We start from the raw sequence: 14,753 nt of genomic DNA on the forward strand, positions 1-14,753 counted from the left end.
ATGCCACTGGGGATTGTACCTGAGATTTTCTGCATGCAAGCCAGATGGTCTTCCATAAACCTTACAAATCAGTGAGAGATTTCAGGCTACAAACCCAATGATGCAGGGTGAGATTTCAGACTAGAAAGCCCATGATGCTAGGAAAGAATTCAGATTGCAAACCCCATGGTGCAAGGAGCGATTTTAGACTATGCACCCATTATGCAAGGAGAACTTTCACACGGCAAAGCCAGGGAGAGATTCTAGACTGCAAACTCCCCAATGCAGGGCAGGATTTCAGAGTACGCACCCAAGGATACAGGGAGAGACTTCAGACAATGAACACCATGATACATGGAAATATTTCCATGATGCAGTGTTTTCGCAAAGCAAAAGGACTCATTACTGGAAACGTCCAGCCCCTAGCAATTGTAAAGCAATAAGATATGAAAAAGCAAGTTTTCTCCCATAAGGTTTGTATCATTACAGATTTGGGTCCAGTTGCCTCAAAGTTTCCAAGGAGCATTTCCACATTTTCCTACAGAGTCATTTAGTTATAGGTTGCTTCAATAGTTCATAAAATCACATTTGTTTTGCTTCTATAAAATAACATAGGAATAGAAAAAGCTGCCTTATAATTATCATTGGCCCATCTTGCTCAGTACTGTCCACACTGACTGGCAACACCCTCTCTAGGGTCTCTGGTGGGGGTTCCTGTCATTGTGAATTGAACCTAGGACCTTCTATTCCAACCTTTATGCAATGTGGACTCATGTATGTTCCATACATACCTACCAAAGACAAGGAACACTGGGATCTTCAATGTATCTGTAAAACCTCAATGAGCTCAGCTCCACTCATCCTGGACATAGACCCTGGAAATGTGATGTTGGTGGTTCAGTTCCCAGTATCTATCTATCTATCTATCTATCTATCTATCTATGGGCATACAAAGATGCTGAATGTTGAAAGATTCAGCGCAGATCAAAGAATGAACTTCTTAGTTAAACTATGGAACTCACTCCTGCAGGAGGTGGTGATGGCAATAAACTCAGATGGCTTTAAAAGAGGACAGGACAAATTCACAGAGGAGGAAAATAATATTGATGGCTACTAGTCACTATAGCTGTGCTCTACCCTCCACAGTTGGAGGCAGCAATACTTCTGAATGCCTGTTTCTGGAAGCCACATGATGGGAGCAGGTCCTTGTGCTCATGTTCTGCTTGCAGATTTCCCACAGATCAAGTATAGATCAGTTTCTGATGTTGGTGACACATTCAGAACACACTAGGATGTGTCAAGTGGTAAATCCCCAAGAGAACCAGGATAAAATAATGTCATGCAAAAAACGGCTCTTTCATAGCTGTGCTTGCCAAGGAGCCCTGCAGTTGGAAACCTTGAAGGAAATTGTTGGCATGTTTTTTGATCCCAGATCAGAGTCTAGGAGGTGACCCGCCTATGTCTGAAACATGGGACTCTGCAGAATATCTGGAAAGGACAGCATGATGTTCAGAGGCACTAAAAGTAGACAAACAAACCACCAATTTCTCCAGATTTATTATTGATTGTAGCTGTAGTGGAACATCCCCATCTCCCCAAGAGAAAACTGGTGGGCAAAACTGCATAGTTTTGTTTTTATAAGGAAAGGAGAGAACATTACCGATGGAGGCTGCTTCTGAACTCCATCAAGATTTGTGGCTTTGGGAACCATCCCAAAACCAAGAAATTGGAGATGGACTTCTTGCTTTGAGCTGTTCAGGGTCATTCAGGGCCATTGGTCTGCTCCTCCAAGCTGTGCAAGTATTTGGTGGTTTCTAGGAGATGGGCTCAGATTCAAACTCCTCATCTTGACATTTTAAATCGTCTTATTCTCCCTCCCTCCCTCCCTCTCTCCCTCTCTCTCTCCCTCTCCCTCCCTCTCTCTCTCTCTCTCTCTCTCTCTCTCACACACACACACACACTTACATCTTTTGTTCCCTGAAACTGTTTGTGCCCACTGTTTGAGAGGTAAGTAAAGTGAGCAAAGTAACTAATTTCTTATCATGTGAGCACACCATGTTACCTTTATTTATGTATATATAGTTCATTTTCTAGATGACACATCCTGTGGACAAAGCTTCCTCTATAATCTGATGCAAGTGGAATTAAAATATCTGATTAATGCATTTATGTAAAGAAAATGAGAGGGAGTTAAAATGTAAGACATAAGAAGAACCTTCAAGCACAAGGGTGCTCTCCCCTCCTGTGGTTTCCAGCAACTGGCATTCAGAAGCCTGAATACCTTCAGCTATGGAGAGCAGATCATATCCATCCTGGCTAGTAGCCATCAATAGCCCTCTGCTCCTCCATGAATGGGTCTAATCCTCTTTTAATGCCATCCAAGTTGGTGGCCATCATAGCCTCTTGTGGGATGGAGTTCCAGAGTTTAAGTATGTGCTACGTGAAGGATTCAGTTCCCACAAGTTCTAGAGTTACGAGAGAGTGGGAAAACTTTCCTCTATCCACTTTCTTCCATGCCATGCATATTTTTATAATCTTCTATCATGTTGCCTCTCATTTGCCTTTTCTCCAGACAAATGCTGCAACCTTTTCTCATCAGGGAGTTGTTTCATCCCCTTTTTCATCTGAGTTGCCCTTTTTGTGAACTTTTTCCAAACTCTGCAATCTCCTTTTTCAGATGAGGCTACCAGAACTGTACATGGTACTTCAAATGTGGCAGCACTGTAGGTTTGTATAAGGACATTATGATGTGGGCAGCTTTATTTTCAATTCGTTTCCTAATGATCCCTAGCATGGGATTTGCCTTTTTCACAGCTGCCACACCACCAAGCTATCTACCACCACCCCAAGGTCTCACTCCTGGTCTGTCACCTACAGTTCAGACCCCATGAGGGTATATGTGAATTTAAGATTTTTTTGGTCTGACATGCATCAGTTTATACCAAAATGCATTTCGCATTTTACCACCCATTCTTTCCCTTTTGGAGCTCATCGCCATCGCTTATTGTTTTCATAGAATCATAGAATTCTCAGGTTGGAAGGGAGTCCTAAGGGCCATTTAGACCATCTAGTCCAATCCTCTGCAGTGCTGGAACCACATCATAATAGAATTGTAGAGTTGGAAGGATCCCAAAGGGTGATCTAGTCCAGCCTTCTGCAATGCAGAGTTTTAATGACCCTGAACAATTTAGCATCATCAGCAAACTGCTCCTGACCCCCATTTTTGATGGAGTAGAGAGTTATATTTTTGACATTTCAAAAGAATCAGAGTCTTTTTCCCCATTGCCCAGTTTCTTGCTGTATTCCAGAAGGCTTCATTCTACACACAGACACTTCCACAGATAAGGTGTCTTAATAATGGAGATCAACAGCTCTTTTAAAAGGCCAGCTTAATTGGTTGCAAACTCCCCAAGCGCCCACCTCAGCTATTTTCTCCAGCACACAGAGAGACGGAGAATGGCTCACATTAACTTTTGAGATCGCTTTGTGTGCATAGGCATCAGTCCCGCTGGCCATAGAGCTCATAAAGGGACTTCAATTCCCACTGCTGTTCAGGGTGGAACTCCCTGCCTGATGATATGCCTCCCTGGCATCCGAAGAAAGATGTCTTTCTACAGTTTTGATTGAATTTTTTTAAAATGTTATTTGTTGTGACAGCAGTGCATGTGAAAAGGATCTAGTGGTCTTATGAAACCACACACTTCAGATGTATTAATGGTGTGATGCAGCAGCAAAAAAGGCTAGGGCAATTCTCAGCTGTTCAGTGTCTGGATCGAGGAACACCACAGTACCACTATTCTGCCTTGGTCAGACGTACCTGGAGTCCTGTGTCTGGGAACCATGGTTGAAGAAGGATATGGACAAGCTGGAACATGTGCAGAGCAAGGGTGACCAAGATGATCAGGGATCTGAAAATGAACCTTGTGAAGGTTGGTTGAGAGAGCTTGGGATGTTGAGCTTGGAGAAGAGGAGACCAAGAGGTGACATGAGAATCATCTTTAGATATCTGAAGAGCTGTCACATGGAAGATGTATGGGAGGAAATTAAATATATGAGTCCTCGTGGACCCACATGTCCGTGTGTAAGTGAATAACAAAACAATCAGCCTAGATTTTGCACAGTTGTTGTTGGAATCTGAATGTCTCAAGAATCAATGGAGGTTGCAATTGGGGAGTGAAGCCAAACTGCTGCATTAGCAGCACCAAAGTGACTCTCTGGGGTGCAAGCCTGGGCAGTATGTATGGATGTCCTTGGCTGTTCAGGCAACAAGACCCTCCTCTCAGCCCCTCTGATGTGGTCCAGAGGAAAACAGAGCAATATGTTTGGCACCAACTTGGCTGCAGAAGTTACCCAAGGGAGACATACAAGGTGCCATCCCATCATCTTAGGGATTCTACTCTGGACTTGTGTAGATCTTTCTTCTCCCAATGTAAGCAACAAGGCAGTGGAGGTTTAGGATCAGAGTTTTCCTTCTATACTGTAAGGGCTTCCTTCCCAGGTTGATGAGCCCAGTCAGCCTCTCACTTCTCTACACCATGTGCAGAAACTGCCTTCCTGACCATTTGACCCACTATTGGTCTCATCTGCACAATCTGCCAGAGCCTGTCTCTGCATGCAGAGGAAGTCCCTAACTCACCAAGGATTTGAGACCCATTGGTGCCTAGTTTAGCAGGTCAGTCGAAGCTGCTGTCACCTGCTGACAGCTTTTAGGAGCCACAGGTAAGAGCTGAGTGCAGGGTGGGGACCAAAGGTGAACCCTAGAAGGAGCATGACGTGTCCCACTTCAGAAGTACTATCCCTCCCCTAACACCCTATATGCCCCAGTAAAGCGCTCCAGTAGCAGAGTAATAAACTCACAAAAATAAGCAACACAGTGAAGCATTGGGAATATAACTGGTTACACTTGTTTTTAATCCCCTCTTTCTACCCCCTTTGCAAGGAACAGATCACACACTGCTAATGAAGTTTGAAATCCTTACAGATTCATAGGTCTGATACATGTGCTGTTCCATTCAGCTGCAAGGAGAAACACAGGCAAAATATTCTTGGGTAGAAAGTACAGAGTATACAGTCATTCCAAAACCTGTGCTGTGAGCTCAGGAGTAAGCTTACACAAGTCACCCTTCATTGGTTACATGATGACGGGGGGGGGGGAGTAGAAAGGCATCATTTCCTCCCTCTCCAGAGGAGGGGGGATGCATGACCTAGGAGTGTCTATCTACCAATACAGTTCTGTAGTCCTTTACCCCTTCATGCACCAACTAGTTGCAAGATGAAGCAAGCTTGTTTCCTGCTGTTCCGGAAGGCAGGACCTGAACCAATGGATTCTAACGACAAGAAAGGAGATTCCAAGTGAAAATTAGGAATTTTTTATGGTGGTAAGAGCTGTTTGACAGTGGAACGGACTCCCTCAGAAGGCGGTGGACTCTCTCTAGTTGGAGGTTTTAAAGCAGAAGTTATATGGCCATCTGTCAGGGATTGTTGAGCTATGATTCCTGCACTGCAAGGGGCTGGTCTAGATGGCCCTCTGGGTCCCTTCAAACTGTACAATTCTGTGAGTCTATAATCCAACATGAAACCTAATTGCCTCAAGAGGGGCCCGCAAATAGAAGGGAAACCCAAAAGGAGGCCACGGAAGTCTGAGTCTTCCACTTATTAGTCTCATTACGCACGCAGGTGAGGTCATGTTCCATTTTCTCCCATACCTCCTGTGATCTCCACTAATTAATTGCCTTCTCCCTCCCCCTTCCCTGACAAATCCTTTTCTTCTGCCTTAATTGGAACAAAGACATCTGGCAAAGATTTGCTCATGGCGGTCTTCATCTCTAAGCTATAGACACATTCTGATTGTTAGGGGAGTTAAAAAGGGGAAACTCCCCTGAATACAGATTTTGTGGGATCTCTCCAAAGCTGTTGAATGGTCACATGATCCCTGAATCTCTGATGCTGCCACTACATGTGCCCAACTAAGAAGCTTGACCTATGGTTATCGGGGTTTCAGGATTGCTATTGGACTCCCACTTGGCTCTCAAAATCATAGAATTACAGAGTTGGAACGTACACCTTGGGGTCATCCAGTCTAACCCCATACAATGCAGGAATAACAGCTAAAGAATCAATGTCATGTGGCCATCCAACCTCTGTTGGAAAACCTCCAATGAACAATAGAATTGTAAGCTTCTGCTTAAGTCCCCTACACTAAAAATGCCAGCTCAATTGCATGAATTCCCTTTTTTTCTCAGCAGTTCTCCACCCCCACCAGTCCTTTAATTTGGCCCCTATTTCAGCTTCTCTTTAATACCACCAGGAAAGCTGTCAGTGCCTGACACATTTACTATGCTTTCCCCCCTTTTTTCGGGGTGCATCTAGGGTTATGTAGATTTATGGTAAAATATTCATGAATCTTCCTTCCACATTCATTTTTATTTATTTCCAAATGTAAAGCCTTTGTTCCCTGCTCGGTCCATAAACCTGACAGCATGTTGCCAACTTCTGATTGAATGTTTTAATATCTCTTCTTATTCCCTCTACCAACGGGTTCTTCGCTCTTTCCTCTGACACTGGAAACAAATGACAGTTTTTTAAAGAGAGTTGAGCATGGCACACTAGAGGCATCCGTCCTCTTCCTCAGAACCACTCATGTCCTTTATTATGTTACCAACTCTTCTGATCAAATCAACATCACGAAAACATATAAAATATATGATCATTGATGACCCTCCCTTTGAGTGGCATGGAAGAGGTCTTCTCAGACTCCCAAATTTCCACACTGGTGGCCCATCTAATCCAACATCCTGTTCTCACAGTGACCAACCAGGTGCCCATTATGGGAAGCCCACAAAAGCCCTCTCCCCTCCTGTGATTTCCAGCATCCAGAAGCATGGCTGCCTCTTACTATAGATGCAGAGCCAAACCAACATGGCTAGCAGCCATTGACAGCCTACTCCATGAATTTGCTCCATCTTCTTTTAAAGCCATTCGAATTGGTGACCATCACTGCCTCCTAGGGGAATAAGTTCCATAGTTGTAACTATTTACTGCATGGAGAAGGATTCCTTACCCTGGTTTCTCCTAAGCCCTAGTCTGACATGCTAACCAGTACACCACACTGTGAAATCAACAGCAGCCAAAGTGGTTCTTGCTTCGACTGCTAGAGAGCTCACCTTGGTGTGGCAGGAAAATGGCAGCTCCTGGAGGTATGGGGAAGTCGGTGAAGTAAGTTTTAAGAAAAAAAGGACTCAAAATTATACATGTTTGTTTTTGTGTGTGTATGTTTGTATTGTGTATTTTGTGTGTTTTTTTATAATTTGTGAAAATTCAATAAATATTTATTTAAAAAAAGGAAAATGGCAGCTCCATTGCTCATTGATGACCCTCCCTTTGAGTGGCATGGAAGAGGTCTTCTCTGACTCCCAAATTTCCACACTTTTGTGACTAGCAAGCGTCAAACTCCAGGGTTCAGCAAGATCAGGACCAGGATAAGGGAAGTGCCTCACACTGGTGGGTGGAGGGGAGGCAGTAAAGGTGTCAGAAGCCTAGATGGGGGAGTAGCCATCCATCTCAGGAAGGGAATTGGGGAGACAAGAGAAGGAAGGAGAGAAGGAGAAAGATGGCAGGAGGGAATGGTAGACACAGCCAATTCCAGTTATAAACTCATAGAACTGTAGAGTTGGAAGGGCTCCAAAAGTCATCTAGTCCTACCCCATGCAATGCAGAAATCACTGTTAATTAGTCTCCTCTCTCTCTGCCTTACCCTGCAGGACAGGGGTCAACTGCAAGCTACAGGGAGGATGGTGCTGGATTGTAAATGGATAGCTAGATAGATTATAGATACGGTAGATAGATAGATGATAGATAGATGAAAGATAGATAGATATAGGTTAGATAGATAGATAGATATAGATAGATAGATAGATAGATAGATAGATAGATAGATAGATGATAGATAGAGATGATAGATAGATAGATAGATAGATAGATAGATAGATGATAGATAGATAGATAGATATAGATAGATAGATAGATAGATAGATAGATAGATAGATATAGATGATAGATAGATGATAGATAGATAGATAGATAGATAGATAGATAGATAGATATAGATAGATGATAGATAGATGATAGATGATAGATAGAGATGATAGATAGAGATGATAGATAGATAGATAGATAGATAGATAGATAGATAGATAGATAGATGATAGATGATTGATAGATAGATAGACACAGATAGATATAGACAGATATTAAATACCCAAATGTGTGGTAGCAGGGTATTTTATCGTAATATATACAAAGCAAACCAACAATAAATAATAAAAGAAAGAAATTGTGACACACCAATATAAATCAAGGCATCCATATTTCCGTAGCTGGCATGGGTGGTGAATTCTGAGCTTTCTAAAAGAGCTGCTTGCCAGTGGAACAGACTCATTCAGAAGGTGGCAGACTCTCCTTCAGAAGCTTTTAAGCAGATAGCCATCTTTCAGGGATCCTTTAGCCATGATTCCTGCACTGCAGGGGTTGGACTACATGACCCCTGTGGGTACCTTCCAATTCTACAATTCTAGAATTCTAAGCCCAATGAGGCAGTTGGGCAGGAAGCCCATTGCAACTCCCTCTGACCTCCATTAAGCAACTGGCATTTTTGCTCGGTGCAGTTTGACATCTCCCAGATGGGACAGGGCAGTTATTTATGGTAATGAGATGCTGGTTTGATGATTGGAAACATCTTGACAGAGGGTTTGTAGGGGGCAAGGGTATAAGCAATATGGATTTGGAGCACACAGTAGCTGTGAAACCTCAATCAACATGGTTCTCATCAATGACCCTACAACTCACGGACCTAAAAGGCTCTCATTTGGACCAATAACAGCTGGTTCCTACCTTGTCCATTCCTGAGGACCAAACAGGCTTTGAGAAAATCCCCATCATATATACCTTTCTCAAAGACTTAGCTAACAGCCAAGAGGAGTTAACTCAGGGTCTTATCTGCCCATGGAGCACATTTATTCAGAAGTTCAAAAGCCTTTGGTTTCCTTCATGTTTTCTATCAAAGCAAGGGGTCCTTTTCAGATGTCAAAAGCATTTTATCACCTAATTGTTGGAGGGATTGCGATAAACTTGGTACATATTATCATTTACGGTGGGGATGTAAGTTGGTGCAAGATCTTTGGAATTTAATTTTGATGAAAATGATAAATATTACTAAAGAAATCATTGCTTGTTCTCCAAATTTAATATTTTTGAAGATACCAATGTAGATATAGTATCAAAAGAAGTAGTCACATATATGATATTGGCAGCTTGAACAGTCATTGCAACTCAGTTGAAAACAGCCCTAAAACTTTTACTGCATGCTTGGTACAACTCAGTGTGCAATAGATCTAATTGTGGAGAAAATTACGATATATATATATATATATCGCTCTCTGAATACCCCGTTTGTGTTTTCTTCTCTGTTCCATCCTAAAGGCTCTTACAATATTTTAAAATATAGATGGTCAACTCCACCGTCTAGAAAGAATATTCTGAGTAAACCTTAAGAACTTTCTGAGGGCAAGAGCTCTTTGACAGTGGAACAGATGACCTCCAAAGGTAGGGGACTTCCCTTCACTGGAAGTTTTTCAACAGAGGTCAAGTGGCAAAATGCCAGGGATTCTTCAGTTGTGAAATCCTGCATTGCAATGGGTTTGACTTCCCTTGGGGGTCCCTTCCAACTCTACAATTCTATGATTTTAAGGAAGAAATGAGGAAGAAGTAAATAACAGCAGGCACTGACCTCCAACCATCACTGCATTTCTGTCATTGAATGCTTTCCCAGCTCAGTGCAATGCAGGGACAACAGCTAAAGAATCCCTGGCAGATGACCATCCAACTTCTGCTGAAAAATCTCCAATGAATCATAGAAGGGTAGAATTGTAGCATTGGGAGGGACCACCAAAGGCCATCTAGTCCAACCCCTGAAATGCAGGAATCACAGCTAAATCACAGCCTGGAAAGATCTATTCACACAGGTGTTATGAAGGCCGACACTGAATCTTTATAACAGAATTCCATTTTGGAGTTATACAGGAAGGTGACTCCCTTGTGGCTTCCTTTTAAGACAGTTTCTAGCAAGGAAAGATATTTTTTGCTGCAAAGCAACACATTAATGCTCGCTCAGTACATTTGTTTAATATTTCCTTCACAATCTCCTTTGCTTTGACTGTCGCAGCTTGATGGACAGTCCTGCAGTTGAGGCATTAGACAGATTTTCTGCCTCAATTTTTAAATAAAATACTCAGCTAGCTTGATGGATGCACCGTCTCTGGGACCTGCCCCTTGAATCAGGCCGATAATGGGGAGCATTTACTCCAGCATCTGCTTCCACGGTAGCTGACAATATGTCTAGAAACCAACAAGTGGGATCTGAGCACAAAGAAGTGTCTCCCCGCCTGTGGCTTGCTTCAAACAACTGCTGTTCAGAAGCATTGCTACCTCTGACCATGGAGGCAGAGCATAGCTATCCTGGGTACTAGCCCTCTCCTTCTAGACTTCAAGGCAGCTGGACTTGTAGGGCAACTAGTCTCATATAACCAACATGCTTGAGTCTAATAATTGCATGACAGGGTTGATGCTATGGAGTGAGCTGCCCTGCCAGGCATAGCCTATGTCATTTCCCCTCATCTTGGGAGGAAATGGGCCTCAAGTCTTTTGCTGAACTCAGTCTACATGTGAACTTAATGTGTGAGTTCTGAGCTGCTCCCTCCAGCCACATGGCTTTAACCAGCCTCTTTTGTTTTAGACAAGAATGAAGTCTGAAATTAATGTTTTTTTGTTTACCAACAGCTTAGGAACTTTTGCCATTTTGTAAGCAATCAACGTTTTACTGCTTGTATAACTTTTTCTCATTGCTGTATGGAAATATATATATGAATCTGACCTTTGGAGAATTTTGTAAGTCTGTCTTTGTGCTACAGAAGTGGGATACTTTGGAGAGAACTATCAAAAGGGCACATATTTAAGGTTTTACAGACTAGATTTCCAGTACCTTTCTTTGCTACATGTTTTGCCATGATAAATGTCTGCTGGGGTTCTCTCACCAAAGAGTAGTTTCCTCTATCTTGGGTCCTGGCTTCTCCTTGGCTTCTCCAAAGACTTCTCACCTCTTGGTTCTGTCTGACATCATCAGCTATGATGATCACTGGAAAGCGAGTCTCTGCCTCTCAGCCTAACCTACCTCACAGAGTGGTTGTGGGGATCAAACAAGGATGGAGGGAAACACCTTGAGCTTCTTCCAGTGAAAAAAGTGGGTATAAATGCAATTAAATAAATAATAAAGTATCTTGCTTTTTCACTCGTCCCAGAAGCTTTGCCCCAAAGATGGAAAACATTGAAATTATAGTGGAGTACTATAGGGAGAATTGCATTACATGAAAAACTAACCTGGTACACCTATGTTTTTTTAAAGGAAAGACAATGTAACCTCTTCTGTTTGAGTTTGGTGGGATTTCACTGAGCACGTTAAAAAATGCACTTGTCTCTTCTCCAAGCCTCTCAAGAAATTTGGGATAGGTAACATCTAAAGCGGGTGGCGCTGTGGTCTAAATCACAGAGCCTAGGGCTTGCTGATCAGAAGGTCGGTGGTTCGATCCCCGTGATGGGGTGAGCTCCCGTTGCTCGGCCCTTCTCCTGCCAACCTAGCAGTTCGAAAGCACACAGTGCAACTAGATACAGGTACCGCTCTGGTGGGAAGGTAAACGGCGTTTCTGTGTGCTGCTCTGGTTCACCAGAAGCAGCTTAGTCATGCTGGCCACATGACCCGGAAGCTGTCTGCAGACAAACACCGGCTCCCTCGGCCAGTAAAGCAAGATGAGTGCCGCAACCCCAGAGTCATCCGCGACTGGACCTAACGGTCAGGGATAACTTTACCTTTAACATCTAATTAGTTGCAAACTTTTCTTGATGTAATATACAGCCTTTTTATTCTTGGTGCTCTTTGTGCTTCAGGTATAGATTTATGCAGTGCTTTCTTTCCCTTAAAAAATGTTTAGGGGTACTCTCATTTTCCTACTCATATTGAAATACTCCCCCTCAATGAGGCCAAACTTAGATTCACAAAATGTTTAGGGGTCTGCATACCCCTGCATGTCCCCAGAAAAAAAGCACTGGGTTTATGTTTCTGTATATCTTTTAAGTCGTGTGGACCCCACCTCTTGCCCTCTCATTTCTTGTGATGGTACCCTTCACTTACCTGTCTGCATCTCGTCACAAATATCCAGATAACCTACTTTACCATTTATTCTGGTGAATGCAACATCCCATACAAGCCTTGGCTTGCTTCAGTTGAGTTTTTAAGTGTATATGTCCCAAAGTTCTGTTTTATAATCTGGATTATATGGATAACATTCTATAAAAAACACTTCCCTCCCCTGCAAAAAAACCCCCACTCATAAATGTAGTTAACTTGCAATTATGCTTTCCTTTTTGGATCCTGATTTCCACTGAAGTCTTAAAGAACCAAAAGGTATTTGCTCATCCCTAGTTAATGTCTGCAGAGCTGCACCACCTCCCCTTATAAATGAGAAATATCCGTTTCTGTGTCTCTGGAAAAACTATTAGGAGAGGCGTGGTTCAGATGCTTCCTTGGGATGTTTGGAGCCCTGGGTACATCATCAGTACCAGTTGCTGGGAACTGCAGCAGGGGAGGGTGATCTTGTGTTCCTGTTTGCGTTTTTCCCATTGAGGCATCTGGTGTGGATAGGATGCTGGGTAGGATGTGCCACTGGTCTCACCCAGCAGGGTTCTGCTTATGTTATGTTGTTCTGCTTGAATGCTTCCTGCTGGTTTCCTGCACGCATCTAGTGAATGCTGGTGTAGATGGGCCATTGACCTGATTCAGCAGGCTCTTCTTATGTTCTTACAGGTAGTGGCCAGGAGTCGTTCTATGGGTTCCTCTTCCCAGGAAGAATGTGAGAACAGACACCCTCCTCTTCTGCATTTAACAAGCTTAAAGGGGGTGGGGGGTGGGAAATGATATTTAAATATGCAATTCCACGTGCTAGGTTTGGGGGGTGGGCAATATGGTTGCTCATCACTTTGCAGTGGTATAGGAAAGATAAGAACATAAAATTTGCAGATGACACCAAACTGGGAGGGATAGCCAGTGCCACTGAAGACAGAATCAGGATTCAAGATGACCTTAAAGGATTGGAGAGCTGTGAGAAAACTGACAATGAATTTCAATAGGGACAAATGTCAGGTTCAACACTTCGGCAGGAAGAACCAGCTGCACAAATGCAAGATGGGGGACAGCTGGCTTGCCATTAGTAATTGTGAAAAGAATCTAAGGGTCCAAGTAGACCACAAGCTTCACATGAGTCAACAGTGTGATGCAGCAGCAAAAAAAGCTAATGCTGTTCTAAGTGCATCAACAGTAATTAGTGTCCTGATTAAGGAAAACAATAGTACCACTCTATTCTGCTTTGGTCAGACCCTACCTAGAGTCCTGACTCCAGTTCTGGGTGCTACAATTTAGGAAGCATATTGACAAGATGGAATGTGTGCAGATGAGGGCAACCAAGATGACCACAGGTCTGGAAACCAAGCCTTATGAGGGATAGTTGAGGGAGGTGGGGACATTTAGCCTGGAAAAGGAGAGGATATATGAAAGCCATCTTCAGATATGAAAAGGGCTGTGGCATGGAGGATGGAGCAAGTTTGTTTCTCCCTGCTCCAGAGGCTAGGACCTGAACCTATGGATTCAAATTTCAAGAAAAGAGGTTCTAACTAAACTTTTTTGGGGGGGGTAAGAGCTGTTCAACAATGGAACATCTCCCTAGGGAGGTGGTGGACTCTCCTTCCTTGGAGGTTTTAAAGAAGAGGTTGGATGACCACCTGTCATGGATGCTTTAGTGAAGATTCCTGCATTGCAAAGGGTTGGGGTATATGACTATCAGGGTCCTTTCAACTGCACAAAATTCTATGATTCTATATGTTAACTTCCTTCTCTCTCTCCCTGCTCCCCCCCCCCAAGAAGGTGACAGCTCTTGAAGCTTCTGAGTTTCTGCCAAGACCAAATACTTTTTCATAAGCTGGCATGTCTTGAGGAGGCTGAGCCAGTGGTTTCCAGAGTAAAGATGCCAAAAAGTCGAAGGGGTTCCGATTCTACTTAGCACAAAGCTAAGTTCAGATGAGGCAACATGAGAGCTCAGAGTCTAAATGTCATTGAAATGCAGACAGCAAGTGCATGAGCCAGTGCAAAGTGGCCTTCTGTGCCATCCAAGCATGTTTCACTGGAGGAGAAATTGCCCGCTATTCATCTAACTTCAGCTTGATTCCTTTACATTGTGCTGACAGGTGGGCAGAGATTCCCCAGTGAATCTCCTCCTGAAGAGAATCGCAGAATTGTAGAGTTGGAGGATACTCCAAAGGTCATCATGCCCAACACTCTGCAATGCAGCAACCACAGCTAAAGAAACTTTTTGCAAATGGCCATCTGAGCACTGCTTGAAAACTTCCAATGAAGGAGGGTCCGCCGCCTTCTGAGGGAGTTTGTTACACTGTCAAATGGCTTACCTCAGAAGTCCTTCTGAGGTAGATCCATCCACCCCCACCACTCCCACTGGCATCCATCTCCATTGGGCATCTCAGCCCTCCCACTCTGAGAGCACAGCTGGCCAGACTCCTAAAACTTTCCTTTCTCCTCCCCTGCTGCAAGTGAGATGGTGCAGCCCTGGGTCCTCCCAGACTATGCAGCCCCCTGTTGCTCTGCCCGCTTGCCCGAATTT

Source organism: Podarcis liolepis (assembly GCF_965112155.1).
Source record: "Podarcis liolepis genome assembly, chromosome: Z".
NCBI lineage: Eukaryota > Metazoa > Chordata > Lepidosauria > Squamata > Lacertidae > Podarcis > Podarcis liolepis.